Here is a 16,717-nt window from a genome sequence, read left to right on the forward strand (position 1 = left end):
CCTAGCCTTAATTGAAAAGTTCGTTTTTCAAAATAATATCTTGTGTGCATCTATTGTTATACAATGGGTCAAACTGTATTCCTATTTAAGCATGTTGTTTTTTCCCTATCCCTCCCCAAATTAGAGAAGTGTATATACAAGATGCAGGTGCACCAACATCAAATAAAGTGAAAACAGGGGTTATACTGTTGGGGAGGAACGTATAAAAAAAACAAAAAAAAATCACGTCCTACATTATAAATATGTGAGAAACAATAGCAAGAAAGAAAAAAACCACTTGTGTCTCTATCTTGGGGATCATTTAGCTTAACATCAACTTATCTATTCATATACACATAGCTTTTCAACTTTTCTGCTTATAGCAGTCATATACTAGTTATTGCAAATAAGGGATACCATGGGGCCTATGTTTGTTTGGACTTGGCTTACATCAGTTAATATAATTTTTTCCAAATCTTTCCATTTCCTAACAAATTGGGCGATGTCATTCTTTCTGATGGAGGCATAGATTAAAATATATACATATATATGTATACATATATATAGTATATGTGTGTGTACATACATATACACACAAAACATTTTCCTTTATTGGTTTTTAGAGCAACTTAGTTTTCCACCTTCATCATTTTTTCAAATGTATTTATTGTGATTAAGTGGTTACATAATTTCCCAATTTTCACAATATTGTGGGATAGTGATGCTTAGTTAAAGTCACAAACACATTCTAACTTTGATGGAGCAAATTGTCTATCATGGTCTACATTTATGAGTTCTATGAGCTTTGCAATAAAGCTATTTCTTCCATATGTATACTTCTTTTGTTTTGAAATATATATATTTCTTTTTTACCCATAGTGTCATCTATTCCCTCTTTCCCACTTGTTCCCTCCCTCCCTTCAGTGACATTGAGTTGCTTAGTTCATTTTGGAAAATGTCCAGTGCAGCTGATGGATCCCACTGTTGTATGTTTTTCACTGATTCCCTCTAGTTCTGTGTCGTCCTCCTGGTTTCCCTTCAGTGTTCTCATATGATCAGCAGAATGAGGTTATTTAGTAGTGATTCGACCAGATGAGTGGAAGTCGTTGGTTTCTTAAGTGTTGTTAATTTTGTCGTATCACCTTACATTTTGGATTTAACATCCACTTATCACGGAGACTATGTGCCCTTTGTCTCTTTGCTTTTGGCTTACCTTGCTCAACATGATTTCATGTAGCTTGATTGATTTCCCTGCTAATGCCATTATTTTGTCCTTTCTAATGGCTGGAAAATATTCTGTTGTGTATAGTTACCACAGCTTTTGGATCCATTCATCTCTGGTGGGACATATGGGTTGTTTTCATATCCTGGCTCTTGTGAACAGTGCTGCAATAAACATGGATGTGCATGTGTCCTTGAATATTGGTACCTGTTGCTCAGAATAGATGCCTAGAAGTGGTATGTGCGGGCCATAAGGAAGGTCAATATTTAGCTTTCTGAGGACTCACCAGATTGCTTTCCAAAGTGGTTGTGTAAGTGTACATTCACACACACACACACACACACACACACACAGAACGTTTACACACACACACACACACACACACACACAGAACGTTTTCTTGATCCATTCTTCTACTGAGGGGCACCGGGGTTGGTTCCATATCTTAGCTTATGCAAAAAATGCTACAGTAAACATTGCTGTGGTGGTAGTTTTAGTATGGACTTGTTTGTGATCATTTGGGTGAATGCCCAAAAGTGGGATTGCTGTGTAATAGGGAGCTCTATCTGGAGTCTTTTGAGGAACCTCCAAACTGCTTTCCAAAGTAGATGAACAAGATTACACTCCCACCAAGAACGCAGTAGGCTTCCCTTCTGGCCACATCCTTTCCAGCATCTGTTGTTGTAAAAATATGGAATGATTCACTAATTTGCGTGTCATCCTTGTGCAGGGAACATGCTAATCTTCTCTGTATGTTACAATTTTAGTGTATGTGCAGCAAATTGAGCACAGAACATTTTTTATATATAAAGAGTAATTGATTTTCTTAAACTAGACAGTTGAACAAAAAGTAAGTTCAAAAGAATTGTGAAATTTTAGAACCATGTATTTCTTACATAAGCACACATATAAGAATAAAGTCAAGATTGACATGCCAAAAATAAAATAATTCTAGATATTTGTTGTTCATGAGATGTGTAGGAGGAGGAATTCAATTATTCTACACAAGGCACCTGTCATAATGATCATAGCAGCAAATGCTACGGTTTGTTAAAAGTTTTAACGTTTTAAATATGTTTAATTTTGGGATTTGCTTATATATGACAAAATTAAGATTGCTTGGCAGGTCATAAAATTTTTTGATAAAATATATAATATTTCTGGTAGCATGTACTAGTAAGTATGTACATTTCAGAGTTTATAGAAACTTTACTAATGAGAAGTTGCAAAGACTGTGTAAAGAAGCAGAGTGAAGTTAAGATTTTTAGTATACAGTTTCTGTTAAATCTTTAGGGCTCCCTTACGTTATATGTTAGTTATGAACAAATAATTATATAAGCCACATACAAATGATGAGATGAAGTATAAATAGTAATATTAGTGGGTAAATTTAAAGGCTACTCATAGCTTGATCCAGTTTTAAATGTACAGGAATATGAGAAAATAATAAAATCTACTATGTACACTTCAAATACTGAAAACCCTGGTAATTGTTTGGTTATTTATTTTAGTACTCATTAATATTTAATTATTATATTATTATATTATATTATATATTATATTATATTATATATATTATATTAATATATTATATATGGTATATATTAATATATTATATTAATATATTATATATATTATATTATAATATTATTATATTATATTATTATTATATTATTATTTTATTATTTAATTATAGCTAATCTAGAATTATCCTGTAATAAGAAAATGTTTATGAGAAGTGGGGAAAGATGGTGGAGGAGAAGCTGAAGGCTAAACAATCTCTCGCATAGAAAGCAATTTTAGTGTTCCAGCGAACAGTACTAGGCTAGAGTATCACACCAAGTATGCCATCACAGTACAGAGTTTGGCTAGAGAGGGAAAATCCAGGGAAGGAGACATATCTGAGCAGTTGCTGAAGCCATGGCTGAGGCAACTTTGGGGGTGGCCATAGCCACCCCGCCATACCTACATCAGAGAGGCTCCAGGACAAAGTCACCAGACACAGTGGGTGAGCAGATTCAACTCAACAACAACTGAAAAGGAGCAAATGAGTTAAACCAACTTAACAAGCCAATATGAAGCATAGAAATAGAAAAAGCAGTAAGAGATCTCCTGTCTAAGAAAAGCCCAGGACCACATGGATTTACAGCAGAATTCTACAAGGCTTTCAAAGCAGAGCTCATACTAATACTCCTCCAACTCTTCAATGAAATTGAAAGAGAAAGTTCACGACCAAACTAAATCTATGACGCCATCATAACCTTCATCACAAAACCAGGCAGCAACTCATCAACGAAAGAGAATTATACATCCATTGCTTTGATGAACATTCATGCCAAACTTCTCAACAAAATTTTGGCCAAACAATTAAAAAATTCATCCAAAAATTACATACCATGAGCAAACAGGATTCAGTTCAGTGATGCAAAGCTGGTTCAATGTACACAAATCAATTAATTAACCTCACTTTATGATGAAGTTTCTGGATAAACTAGGAATCTTGGGAACATTAACAATAAAATAAAGACTGTATATGACAAACCTGCAGCCAGCATTATACTCAATGGTCAAAAAGTAAAGACATTTCCTCATAACTCAAGAATGAGAAAAGGACGTCCACTCTCTCCACTTATCTTCAATTTACTATTAGCATGCCTAGCTACAGCAATAAGAAAAGATGAAAACATAAAAGGGATCCAAACAGGGATAAATGAAGTAAAACTCTCCCTCTTTGCAGATGACATGATCTTGTATTTAAAGAACTCCCAAATTACTCATTCTGATTCAAAACTATGGCAATGTATCAGGGTATAAAATTATCCCTCAAAATTCAGTGGCTTTTCTGCATGCCAACAATGAGAAAAGCGTGGCTGAAATCCGAAAAGCAACTCCATTCTTAATAACCCCACAAAAAAATAGAATACCAATGAATTAACTTAACCAAAGAAGTAAAGGATCTCCATGAGGAACACTTCAAAAACCTGAATTTAAAAACCTGAAAAAGGAAATCAAAAGAGATCGTAGAAAGTGAAAAAACTCCCTTGATCCTGGATTGGAAAGATTAACATCGTGAAAATGGCTATAATTCCCAAGGCTATCTACAAATTCAATGCAATACCTATCAATATTTCAATCGTATTCTTCAAGGCAATAGAAGAGGCAATCCAAAAAGTCATATGGAACAATAAAAGGCAATGAATAGCATAAACGATCCTTAACAGAAAGAACACTGCTGGAGTAATATCATTACCAAATTTCAAACTCTACTACAAAGCCTTAGCAAACAAAACGGCTTGGTACTGGCACAAGAACAGACCTCAGGACCAATGGAATAGAATTGAGAACCTAGAAATGAGCCTACAGACCAACAGGCACCTAAACTTTGATAAAGGACATAAAAAATAGAATGGAAGAAATACAGCCTTTTCAGTAAATGTGCTGGCAAAATTAGTTAATCACTCATAGAAAACTAAAGCTAGATCCTTATATATCACCCTGTACCGAGTCAACTCCAAATGGATCAAAGACCTCGGAGTTAAAGCTGACACCGTGAAAACATTACAGGATGGAGTAGGACATACCCTAGGTCTCCTGTGCAGAGGCTGAAATTTTCTTAATAGAGACCCAGAAGCACAACAAATCAAAGAACGTTTGGACAAATGGGATTGTATGAAATTGCAGAGCTTCTGCATGGCAAAGGACATAGCTAGCAAGATCATTAGAAAGCCCACTGATTGGGAGAAGATCTTCTCTAGCCATACAATAGACCAGGGTCTCATATCTAAACTATATGTGGAACTCAAAACATTAAATCCCCCAACAACAAATCCTAAAAGAAACACCTGCCCAATAAATAAGTGGACTAAAGACTTAAAGAGAAACTTCTCTGAAAAGGAAAGAAGGAAGTCCAATAGACACATGAAGACATGCTCAGCCTCCCAAGCCATAAAAGAAAAGTAAATCCAAACAACATTGAGATACCACCTCACCCCATTTAGAATGGCTATAATCAAGAACTCTAATAACAACAGATCCTTGAGGGGATGTGGCTAGAAGGGAACCTTACTGCATTGTTGGTGGGAGTGTAACTTGTTCAAACACTTTGGAGTAATATGAAGGTTCCTCAAAAGATTCCACCTAGAACTTCTTTATTTTTGGCATTTACCAAAATGATCACAAACAAGACCATACTAAAGGTACCAGCACAACTCTATTTGTTGCAACATTATTTAACATTGCTAAGATATGGGATCAACCCAGATGCCCCTCAGTAGATGGATGGATCCAGAAAATGTGGTATTTAACCAAGTCCTAATCTTAGAGAGGGAAATGGTTGCATAGAATGATAGGGGAGAGATTACAAAAAAAAAGAACAAGAAAAAATTTAAATTTAAGTAGTGAAACACTTTAAAATTATGTAAGTTTAAACAAATGATATTGAGAGAAGAAAAGGATAAGATGAGAAGGGATGGATTGAAAGGAGAAATGAAAACTAAAAAATAAAAATTCTTAAAATTGGTTACTTGAAAATTATATACATATAAAGAGATAATACTGCTATTAAAGAATGTAAGCCTAAGAGGTTGTGAATTGAGTAATAAATTTCTGGATTAAGTGTGCACACAATGGGTTATAAGGTCTAGTAATCGATGACAGGTATATATCTGGGAATGAGCAGAACAGCAATTTAGTCACGCAAAAAAAGAAAGAACAGAAAAAATGAAAAGAATACTTAAAAAGGACCAAAAGTTCAGAAGAGATTAAAAAAAAAGCACACACACACACACACACACACACACACACACACACACACACACACACACGTACACCTAAAATAAAACCTATGGGAGGAAAATAAGATTAATAGAAAACAAATTTAAAAATTAATTTTTAAAAAAAGGTTCAAATAAGAGTTCTTTGATTGCAACAATGAGATGTACAATTCATTATGTCGAAAAACGAACTTAACTTTGGTGGGGGGTAGGAGAGAATGGGGGGGAAGGGGAGAAGTATGGGAAGGGATGGGAAGGGGAAACAACAAGGAGGCAACTATGCTTGATAAGAAATATACTCGTTATCTTGCTCATGTAATTGTAACTCCTCTGTACTGTATTCTCACAACAAAGAATAAAATTAAATTAAAATAAAAGTGTTCTTTGATTTTATTGGGGGGGGGGATGGGGGCAATGAGACAATTGTGTATCTGCCGTGTCCATAACCAATCTCTTGGTGTAGTCTCTGGTCTGCTTGTGGTGTTTGGTTTTCCTGTGGCTTGATTGTTTTCTTAAGTCAGTTTGTTTGAGCAGGCAGAAAAATGCTTTGCCTAACCCATTGTTTTGTGATCCTCCTCCCAGGCTAGTTCAGTGGGAGGTAGATTTGCTAAAAGAGGGAGATGTGAGTTTCCTCTAGTTTGGAGATTCTGTGATGAGACTAGGTTATGGGTAGAGTTGAGGCCTTTCAGCAATCAGTAGCTTTTCCTTGCTGGGCTAGCTCCTGAGACTCTCAGAGAACCCAGCTTGGAGCCATTCTCAGGGTTTATGTTTACTGAGTTTCAATTGTTTGTCTAGGCTGTTGTAGGGAGGGGCAGCCTCTGGCTCTGTTTACCCAGTGATGAAAGTCACTCCTCAGGGGCAGATTTTTCTCTGTCTGGGCTGGTTGACTTTCCCCTGGGTGGAGCTGAGCCTGGCATGTCAGGGCAGGTTCCTGTGACCTGTTAAATGACTCTTTTGTTTTCTTCCAGTGCTTGAATTGGAGCTACTTGCTCAGCTGGGCCTTTGTTAGTATCAAAGATGGAGATCTCCAGTGGTAGGGGACATGCAGCCTTCCCTCCTCTGCTCCCTGAATAGGAATGAGGAGATCAAGGTTCTACTCATGCCAGAGTCTTGTTCCTGGGCAGTTTCTGGTCTGTGATCTGCAGGATGAAGATATCTGCTCCTTGTTAGTTCTTGCTTGTGTTGGGAAGAATCCGCTTGCCCACCACATCTGTTGACTTTGTCCCAGATTCTCTCTGTAGTTATGGCTGCTACGAGTGTCTCTGCTACCAACTCTGCCAATGCAGCCATGGCTAGCTGCACGTGTTCAGATCTGTTTCCTTGCTTGAATTTTCCCTCTCTGTCCAAACTCTCTGTATTGAGATGACACACTTGGTGTGACTCTGTAGCCTAAGACTGTTCACTGGAATACTAAAATGCTTTCTATGGGAGAGCTTGTTTAGCCCTCAGCTTCTCTTCTGCCATCTTCCCGGGAATCTCATGATTTTTTTATGAGTGTTTTTTTTTAGGGAAAAATGCCATTGGTGTTTATATTTTGTGTTGGCATAAAATGAGCCTATTCTTGTCTTAATTTAATAAAATAAAACTCTCTGGCTGAGCATTAGTGGCTCATGCTTGTAATCCTAGCTACACAGGAGGCTGAAATATAAGCATCTCACTTCAACAACAGTCCGGGCAAGAAAGTCTTTGAGACTCTTATCTCCAATAAGCCACTAGAAAACCAGAAGTGGAGCTGTGGCTCAAGTGGTAGAGCACTCACCTTTAGCTGAGGAGTGTAGGACCAGCGCCAAGGCCCAGAGTTCAAGCCCCACGACCGAATAAACAAACAAAACAAAACAACAACAAAAAAACCAAAAACTCTCTGGTTCTATGACAGCATAAATTTTGTGGGTAATGGTTAAGACCAGGTTGCCATTCTAAAAAATATATATATATCACCCCCAAAAAAGAGGAATAATAGGAAATATGTAGCAGGAAACTTATAAATCTTAATGGACTAACAGTCTGTCAGTTTGTTTTAACTTTTTATCAAAAATGAAAGTAATACTTGATAATATTTTATTCAGGCATTTAAATTTCTTTGACCTTGACATTTAAGATTCACTTTAAAAAGAAATTTAACCGGTGACAGTGTTTTCTCCTTACTTTTCCAAAGAAATGATTATTTCATCATTATAATGTATAGCACAATATAACCAGAAAGCATTTTTAAGGAAAAAAAATTCCCATGCTTTGTTTTGCTTGTCTGTATTTAAAGCTGAATACCACATCTTACCCACCCTATTGTTTGTCTTCTCATTTGAAACATTTCAGTAAATGTGTCAGCCAGCAAAGTTTTACAAAATAGCATGCTTTCATTCATTGTGCTTTCCAAAATATATCTCACAAATGCCAACAACAAAACACAACTTGAAACATCTCTGGATTTTTCTATTTTTGGTGCAAAGTAATCACTTTCCATAATCCTTAGAACCAGCTCTTCACAGGCATTAAATGCTCTTTCACGTCCATGCTTTAGAACAGCAGCATGTAACAATGGTGTACATGTTAATTTGTTCACCACATCTGGTTTGTTTACACCAAGGACTCACTTCATGGAAGATGGTAATAGATGAGTTGTGCAATTATGTAGTTTAAACGGGCTCTGAGTTGGGGATAAAGAATATCCATTTATGTGACTAAATATTTAAATTAAATCCTATATTGTATACTCCTTCAATTTTCTGGCTAAACTGTTCTACAATCTAGATATTTTAAAAAGAAACATTGTACGTTGTTTCCTTGGTGACAACGTAATTGGAAGACAAAATTTTCCTATACCATGGCCATCTGAAATGAGGTGGATGTACTTAGGTTAGCAGAAAGAAATTTTGGGACAGCATCAATGTTTGAATCTTGGATGGGATTTGATTGGGAATTGTGTCAGGCTTTCACAGTATGAGAAGAAAAACAAAAGGCCATGCTAATACTTTTATCTGTCACATTGTTTTATTAGTTTATTCAAACACACACATATACACACACAGATACACATTATGAAGACCTAGTCAGTCTGCAAGAAAATATTTTAATAGGAATTCCATAAAATATTTAGTCTGCTGAGATCTGTTTAGAATTTATAGAAATATATAGTGGCTCCCACCCCTGGACAAGTTATTATCATTGGTGAAGGTGTTGCCTTTTGATTTTAGAATGCTCCAGAAAGACCTGTTTTAAAGAAAAATGACATTCCAATTCCTCCCAGACTGTGGAGATACCTGAATAGTTCTTCTGGAGATTAAGTTCTTCAGAGTGAAACCCATGAGAAAATAGACTCTCATCTTCTTTCTTCTTTTATCTTTTAATCATTCTAGGTAAAAAAAAAAAAATTCTCTTTGACATACTCCCCTCCTTGACATTTTCTTATCACTGGCACCCAAGGCAATTAAACCAGCTGAACATATACTGAAACATTCAATCTTGTACATCTGAGTAAGCCTTTCTGCTTAATAAATGGACAATATCAGTTATTATGCTAGGTTATAAAGCTAACCCAATGTTCTAGTCTTTCTAATAATGTAGAGTATTTTAAAATGTGCTTCATTATAAAATATCTAACTCCATGTTGTATATTGTGTTTTGTTTTCTGTTGATCCTAGCGCTTACAATCAGGGCCTAACTGTAAAACTGTTTGCAATAAATAATCACATTGCTTTTATGATTCCATCATTTAACTTGTTTTCTGAGAAATTTATAAAATAGTGTAGCTATGGAAAATCAATAAATATTGAATTTTGATATAGGATTACCTATCACTGCAAGTGTTGTCAAAATTTATCTACACTGAAATGATTGCCATTGATATCTTTCTCAAGATTCCAAATGTTTATACTTTCAGCTGACCTTTTACAAAACTCATACCCCAAACATAATTTTTAGTTTGTTCATGCAATCATAGGAACATAAATATATGGCACAAAATGTTAATTAACTTTATTTGCTGTCATTAATGGAGTATACCTAATATAATTAAGTATATATCCTCAGTGAAATAAGATACTTCCTTCTAAATCTAGACTTGCAGGCAGACAGACAGACACCCACCCACCCACCCACCCACACACACACACACACACACACACACACACACACACACACACACATACTTACCACTCTGACTCAGGTTATGTTCCAGACATTGGGTATCAGACAATGGTCTATTAATCAAACTTTCTTGTCCAGACATAAAATACATTCATAATTCCACACATACAAAAACACCAGATCATTCAAAATAATGAGAATATTTAACAGAAACACCCCGCTCTGAGCCATCTACTCCCTGATTTCATGCATTCATGTCGATGCATTTTTCATATCATAATTAAAATCTTTTTGTATCTCTCTGATTAGCAGATAATATGTTATCATATAAGAGAAAATGTAGGTAAAATTACTTTTTGCATATGAAATAATGACATTCCTAAGGATAAAACATGCCTGTATTTTAGTTTGGTTGCCAAAATGGAACTATTATTTAACTTTAAATCTAAACCTTCAAATTTCACTAGGATTTGAACTGTGTTACTTACAACATTAATGTAAAATAAAAGCATTAATAAATAGAAAATTATGTTTATCACACCTTAATCCCTGACTTGACTTTATTATAAAAACAATGACATTTATATAACATGAAAAACATCCTGAAACAAACTATGAGGTATGGAAACAGAAGAGTCCGTTTTCTGTTCAGTGTATGTTGTTGTTATTTATAGTTTGTGATTATTCTGTCTGCTTTACCGTATGCATGGTATATACATTCTACGTCTTCAGGATGGTGGGGGTGGGCACAGAGCTTTAGGGAAAGGGTGAACAAATGAAGTAGTGGAGTTCCTTGAACATTGATGAAAGTGAACTATTTAATGCATGGGTGGGGAAAGAAGGGAGGGAATGGGAAAATATGAGGGAACTGAAGACATTTCATGAAAGGAAATGTACACATTACTTGACTCATGTAATTGTAGTCCCTCTATAAATCAACTTAATAACAGAGTAAATTTATTTTAAAAAGGCAAACAAAACGTTGTTTCTTAGAATCATAAAAATATGTTTTGTTCACCGGTTTGAGCTGGTTGAGTCTATTTCTGAAAATAGCTACATAATACATTCATTAGCGAATTTTTGAGCTACTAGTAGATAAAAGTCAATTATGATTGTATGTTTTTTGAGACTGATTCATTTATTTCTTTAATCTAATTTGTATGATTTTAATCTACCAGTTTTTGAATTGGCTTATTCCTGTTTTTCAAGGACCTAGTGGTGCATTATTAGTGCTGATTTAAGATTGGTCTAATTCGTTGATGTACATACTCAAAGCTATAAATTTTCCTGAGTATTGCCAGTGTTCTTGTGTCCCAGAGAAGGTAGTATTTTCTCTGTTTACTTCCACTGAATTCCATAAACGTTGGAACTTCCCTCCATATGTCTTCAGTGACTCACTGATGATTTAGCAATGTTTTATTCAGTCTCTGTGAGTTTGAGAATTTTTTGTGATGCCTTTTGATGTTGAGATCTAATTTGGTCCCATTGTGGTCTGACGGATACAAGGAGTAATTTCATTTTTATTTTTGAATTTTCACAGATTTTCTTTGTGATCTAAGATATGATCTATTTTGGAGAATATTCCATGGGCTGTTAGGTATAGCTTGTCAAGCCAGGTATATGGTTTTGATTTTTTTTGCTAGATTTTGACCTGGATGGCCTGTCCAGAGGTAAGAATGATGTGGTCAAGCAACCAACAATGTGTTTGGATTTTATGAATATTTTTAGGGCAAGTAGTAGTTGGCTGATGAATTTGAGAGATTTGGATTCAGGGCATTGATATTTAGCATTGTTATATCCCCCTTATGGTGAGTTTCCTTTATCAACATTGAATGTCCTTTTTAGTCTCTTTTTACTTTTATAACAATTTTAATTTAAAGCCAATCTTATCTAATATTAATATAACTACTCTGGCCTGTTTATGAGATCCATTTTTAATCTGTAAAGATGATGTACAGAAGGGATCCAATTACATAAGTCAGATAATGAGCACATTTCTTTTTGAACAGTGTGACCACTTCCCTCATGTTCTCCCAGTTTTTCCCTTTCAACCTCCCTCCAACCTAAGTTGTATAGTTCATTTTCAAGGTAGTGTCTATTGAGTGGCACTGCTACATTTGTTCACCCTTTGTCCCAACATTTCTGTGTTTCCCCTTGCCCTTTCCAAACTTACATATAAGACCAAAGTTGCATACATTAAAACAAAAAAATACCATCCGAATATAGATGGAAAAAAGAAAATAATAAAAAAAACTCTCATCATTTCTTGGAGATCAATTTGATGAACATTATTTTATATGATAATATTCATATAGCAGTTGAGCCTTTGTGATCCTCTCCAAAGGGCATCCTCATTTGATCTCACTGTATAAGTGTTTAGAATCCCCTATAATTTATCATGTCCAAATGTAATGTTTTCTCTTTTACCATCCAAATGTGTTCAGTTGTAGAATTAGAGGCACATTCTAATAAAACAAATGAGAGAAATCGGGCAACCCATATTTCTTTGAGTCTGGCTTTCTTCACTTAATATAGTTTGTTCCAAGTCTTTCCTTTTCCTTACGAATGGTGTAATATCATTTTTTCTGGGTGTATACAGTTGCATCGTACTGAAGAGTTTCTTCAGGGCAAAGGAAAAAGTTAGCAGGGTATATAGAAAGAGGACATAATGGAAGAAGATTTTTACTAACTAAGCATTAGACAAGGGTTTACATAACTAACCCATATTTACAGATCAAATAAACCCTCAAATCAACAAGAGCCCAATTAATATATGGGATAATGACTTAAAGAGAACTTCTTAGAAGAAAACTAACAATGACAAATAGACATATCTCTCTCCATGAAAGAAATGCAAATCCAAACAACACTGAGATTCTTCTCACCCCTGTTACAATGTCATTATGAAAAAACGAACAATCACAGATACTGATAGGGATGTGGTCCAAAGGAAGCTCTATTACATTTTTGGTGAAAATGTAATCTTGTTCAACGACTTTGGAAAACACTATGGAGGTTGCTCACAAAACTGAATAGAGAGCTCCCTATGATCCAGCAATTCCACTTATGGGCATTTATCCAATAGGGCAGAAACAAGGCCACACTGAAGCTGCCAGTACAATCATGTTCATTGTTGCATTATTTTCTGTAGCCAATATATGGAATCAGCCCAGATGCCTCTCACTGCAAAAAGGGATCAAGAATTGTGAGCATGTGTATATGAATTATATATATATAATTTTATTGATCCCTATTTACAAGTATGTATGTATATATACATACTTAATCAAATTTTATTCATCAATCAGAAAGAATCATATTGCACCATTCTTTTTTTTGGGAGGGGGGTCTAGTTGTGGGGCCTGAGCTCTGGGGCCCGGGCACTGTCCCTCAGCTCTTCAGCTCAAGGCTAGTGCTCTACCACTTGAGCCGCAGTGCCACTTCCGGCTTTTTTCTTTCTGATTATGTGGTGCAGAGAAATCGAACCCAGGGCTTCTTGCATGCAAGGCAAGCTCTCTACCACTGAGCCACCTTCCCAGCCCCTATTGCACCATTCTTAAGGAAAATGAAAGACTTAGAAATAATCATATTAAGTGAAATTAAGTGGACTCAAAGAAAGTTAGGTTGTATGAGTTCCCTTATGTTCGGTAGACAGAAGGTGCATATAAATGTAAAAGTAAACATACTGGATGATATGCAAGGAGGTAAATGAATTATCTGAAGTGTCAGAGTCCATGGAAAGTGAAAATAGTATAGTTCTCTTAAAAAATTAAGTCAAAACCCAACAAAATAAATACCAGTAAATAAGTACTACAAGAGAGGACAGTGGAGGGCAAGGTGAGAGGGGTAGGAAATTGAAAAGGGTAGAATACAGGCAAGAGTCCATTGCATACTTCCCAGAATTGAAATATACAAAGCAATAGGTAGTGTGCAATGGGGGTGAAGATGTTGAAGTGGTAACACAATTCCAGGTGTATTGAATACATAAAATATTTTGTTAAATGGCAAGTAATTCCATACATAATATTGAGATAAATAAGGACTGGGTTGATTGGGAGGAGTGGATGAGAATGTTGAAAGGGGTGACATTATTCAAGATGCACTGTATTCATAAACTGTTTCAGTGAATGACAACTTCTTTGTACAAATACTTAAAGATAATAAAAGTATTCAAAAGGTTAATTATGATAGTTGAAAAGAGCGTTGAACCTCAATTAAATTCCCATTTAGTAAAATTTTAACCTGTATGTTTGGAGAATAAAGTTCAAATAATAAAACATTATGAATAGATTTTTCTTAAAAAATTTGAAATTTAAATCAATACTACTTTGCTTTTTGTCCGCTATTGGGCTGTTATAAGAAAATACTTCAAAGTAAGTGGATTAAAAACATCAGGACTATATTACCCATAATCTGGAAGCTTGAACGTTGATTATAAAAATGGCTATTCAAAACAAATCTTTGTCTCATGGGAGTCTACTTTCTGGTTCATTATAATCTGTTTGTTGGACATTCACATGGCAGACTAGTTATATTGGGCTTCTTTTATCAGGATCATTATTGCAGGGTCATCTCTGAAAGGCTGATTCTAATGTCATCAGACAGGGGAATAGAATTTCAATACGTGTAATTGGAAGGAGTTACAGTGTCCAATACATTTTGCAACTTTTTCTTTAACTCAGTGTAGTGTATCATTTGGATATTATTTAATAGAAAATAATAACTTAAGGACAAACCTATATCGTGTAAATTATGTGAATGATTCTTCTTATAATGGGAATAATTGTAGTGATGACAAAGTGAAGTCTGATTGTTTTGTGGCTCTTGAATCACATCATAGGTAATCATGTAAACATGTTCAGCCTTTCTAAGGCCCGTTTGATGTATTGGAACAATCTCCAATGGGTTAACTGCTTTCAGAAATACAGATCTCCTTAGATTTTAATTGCTGTCTGCTATTAAGACTCCCACAAACACCAAAATCAGAGTATGCTAATTTCTCTGATAAAACATACAATTGTTATAATTAATGTAATATGAAGACTGTAATATTAAAAGCATTATAAATACTAGTGTTCACATTATATAATATATTGACATCCTTTGGTTACATCAATTTTTAGAACATTTATAACAATGTAAATAGTTTGCAAATAGTTATTTGATGATGTATAGAAAATAAGAAAAAAGATTTGTATACATATTTACTAGAGATGCAAACAGATTCATCTGGTTATTTCTGATCCTTCCTTTGTTGGTTTCGTTCATGCATGGGGAACATGCAGAGAAGTGATAATTGTAACCTTGCATTTACAAAAGGGTTAACTTACATCAAGTTTATGTTGGGTTAAATAACAGATTTTATAAATTAAATTGTTTTTGTCCCCTTCCTTCCTTCCTTCCTTCCTTCCGTCTTTCCTTCCTCCCTCCTTCCCTCAATCCCTACCTCTCTGTTTTGCATCTCTTCTTTTTTCTTTCTTTCTTTATTCCTTTCTTTCTCTCTCTGTCTTTCTTTCTTTCTTTCTTATCTTCTATTCTTCCTCTTTCTTTTACTCATAATATTTCTTAAGTGTATACATAAAATACCAATGTGTTATGAGTAATTATAAATATTAACTAGATTAATATTAATTTTAATGACCTATGTTATATCTTAAAGCAAATTGTACTAAAAACCACTTCATAAAAGTTGCAGGATATGAAACAAATATTATGATTCATGATATTGTTTATTTCTTCAAACTAAAATAAGAATTTAGACATAATATGCATGTGTGTACAAGTTGGTGTGTGTTATTTTTGTGATTTGAACTCAAGGCCTATGCCTTAGTTTTTTTCAGTCAAGGATAGTGTCCTAATGTTTGATCCACAACTCCACTTCTGGCTTTCTGTGTGTGTGTGTGTGTGATTAATTTAGATGTGTCTCACAAACTTTCTTGCCAAAGCTGGCTTTAGACCACAGCTTCCGGAGTAGCAAGGATTACAAATTTGAGACACTCATATTCAGCATAGATATAATATATTTAAGAATAAAATAAATTTATTATTTGAATTCTAGTGGCTCAATTTAATAAATTAACATTTAGATATTTATTTAGTTGTTAAATCTGAACCTGCACTGTGGAAAAATACTTTTCATTTTTATGAAAAAAAATATACACTTGAAGGTTTAAATGATAGAATCTTTGGACAAATTGAAATACTCTATTATTCAAAAGCGACAAAGGGATCATTAATCAAATTTCTCATGTAAGATAAAATCAATAGGCACTCTCATTTGTCATTAACTCATCAATTTGTCATTAACTTTGATTATTATCTACTGCAGTTACATGATGTTCTCTTCTTTTTACCCTAAATTTTTTACATAAAAATGCAGATTCATACATTTTTTGAGTATCCAGAAATCATTGTTACTGGTCAAGTATTTCTCAGGTTTGAACACCAAGTCATTTCAGAGAAAAATTGAATGTCATGTATTTTATGTCATCAATGATTTTTAGAAATTGAATCAATCTTAATATGAGAAAACTAAAGCAAGATGTTCCACGACTTTTCCAATTATTCCTAAAGACTTGAATATAACTTATTTTTGAATGGCAGGAAATTCATATTATACCTATTCTCTATAGAATAATTAAGAAATAAATGATCATGATAG

At 34.6% G+C, this 16,717-nt stretch overlaps 1 non-coding gene across 1 annotated transcript; it reads right to left on the reverse strand.

The window, feature by feature from the left end:
- Positions 1-1,886: 1,886 nt before the first annotated feature.
- Positions 1,887-1,991, reverse strand: LOC122101931. The gene has a single exon (XR_006146430.1). It is a non-coding gene; the product is annotated as a U6 spliceosomal RNA (small nuclear RNA).
- Positions 1,992-16,717: the final 14,726 nt, after the last annotated feature.

Source organism: Dipodomys spectabilis, unplaced genomic scaffold, assembly GCF_019054845.1.
Source record: "Dipodomys spectabilis isolate Male_0828 unplaced genomic scaffold, ASM1905484v1 ptg000710l, whole genome shotgun sequence".
Taxonomy (NCBI): Eukaryota; Metazoa; Chordata; class Mammalia; order Rodentia; family Heteromyidae; genus Dipodomys; species Dipodomys spectabilis.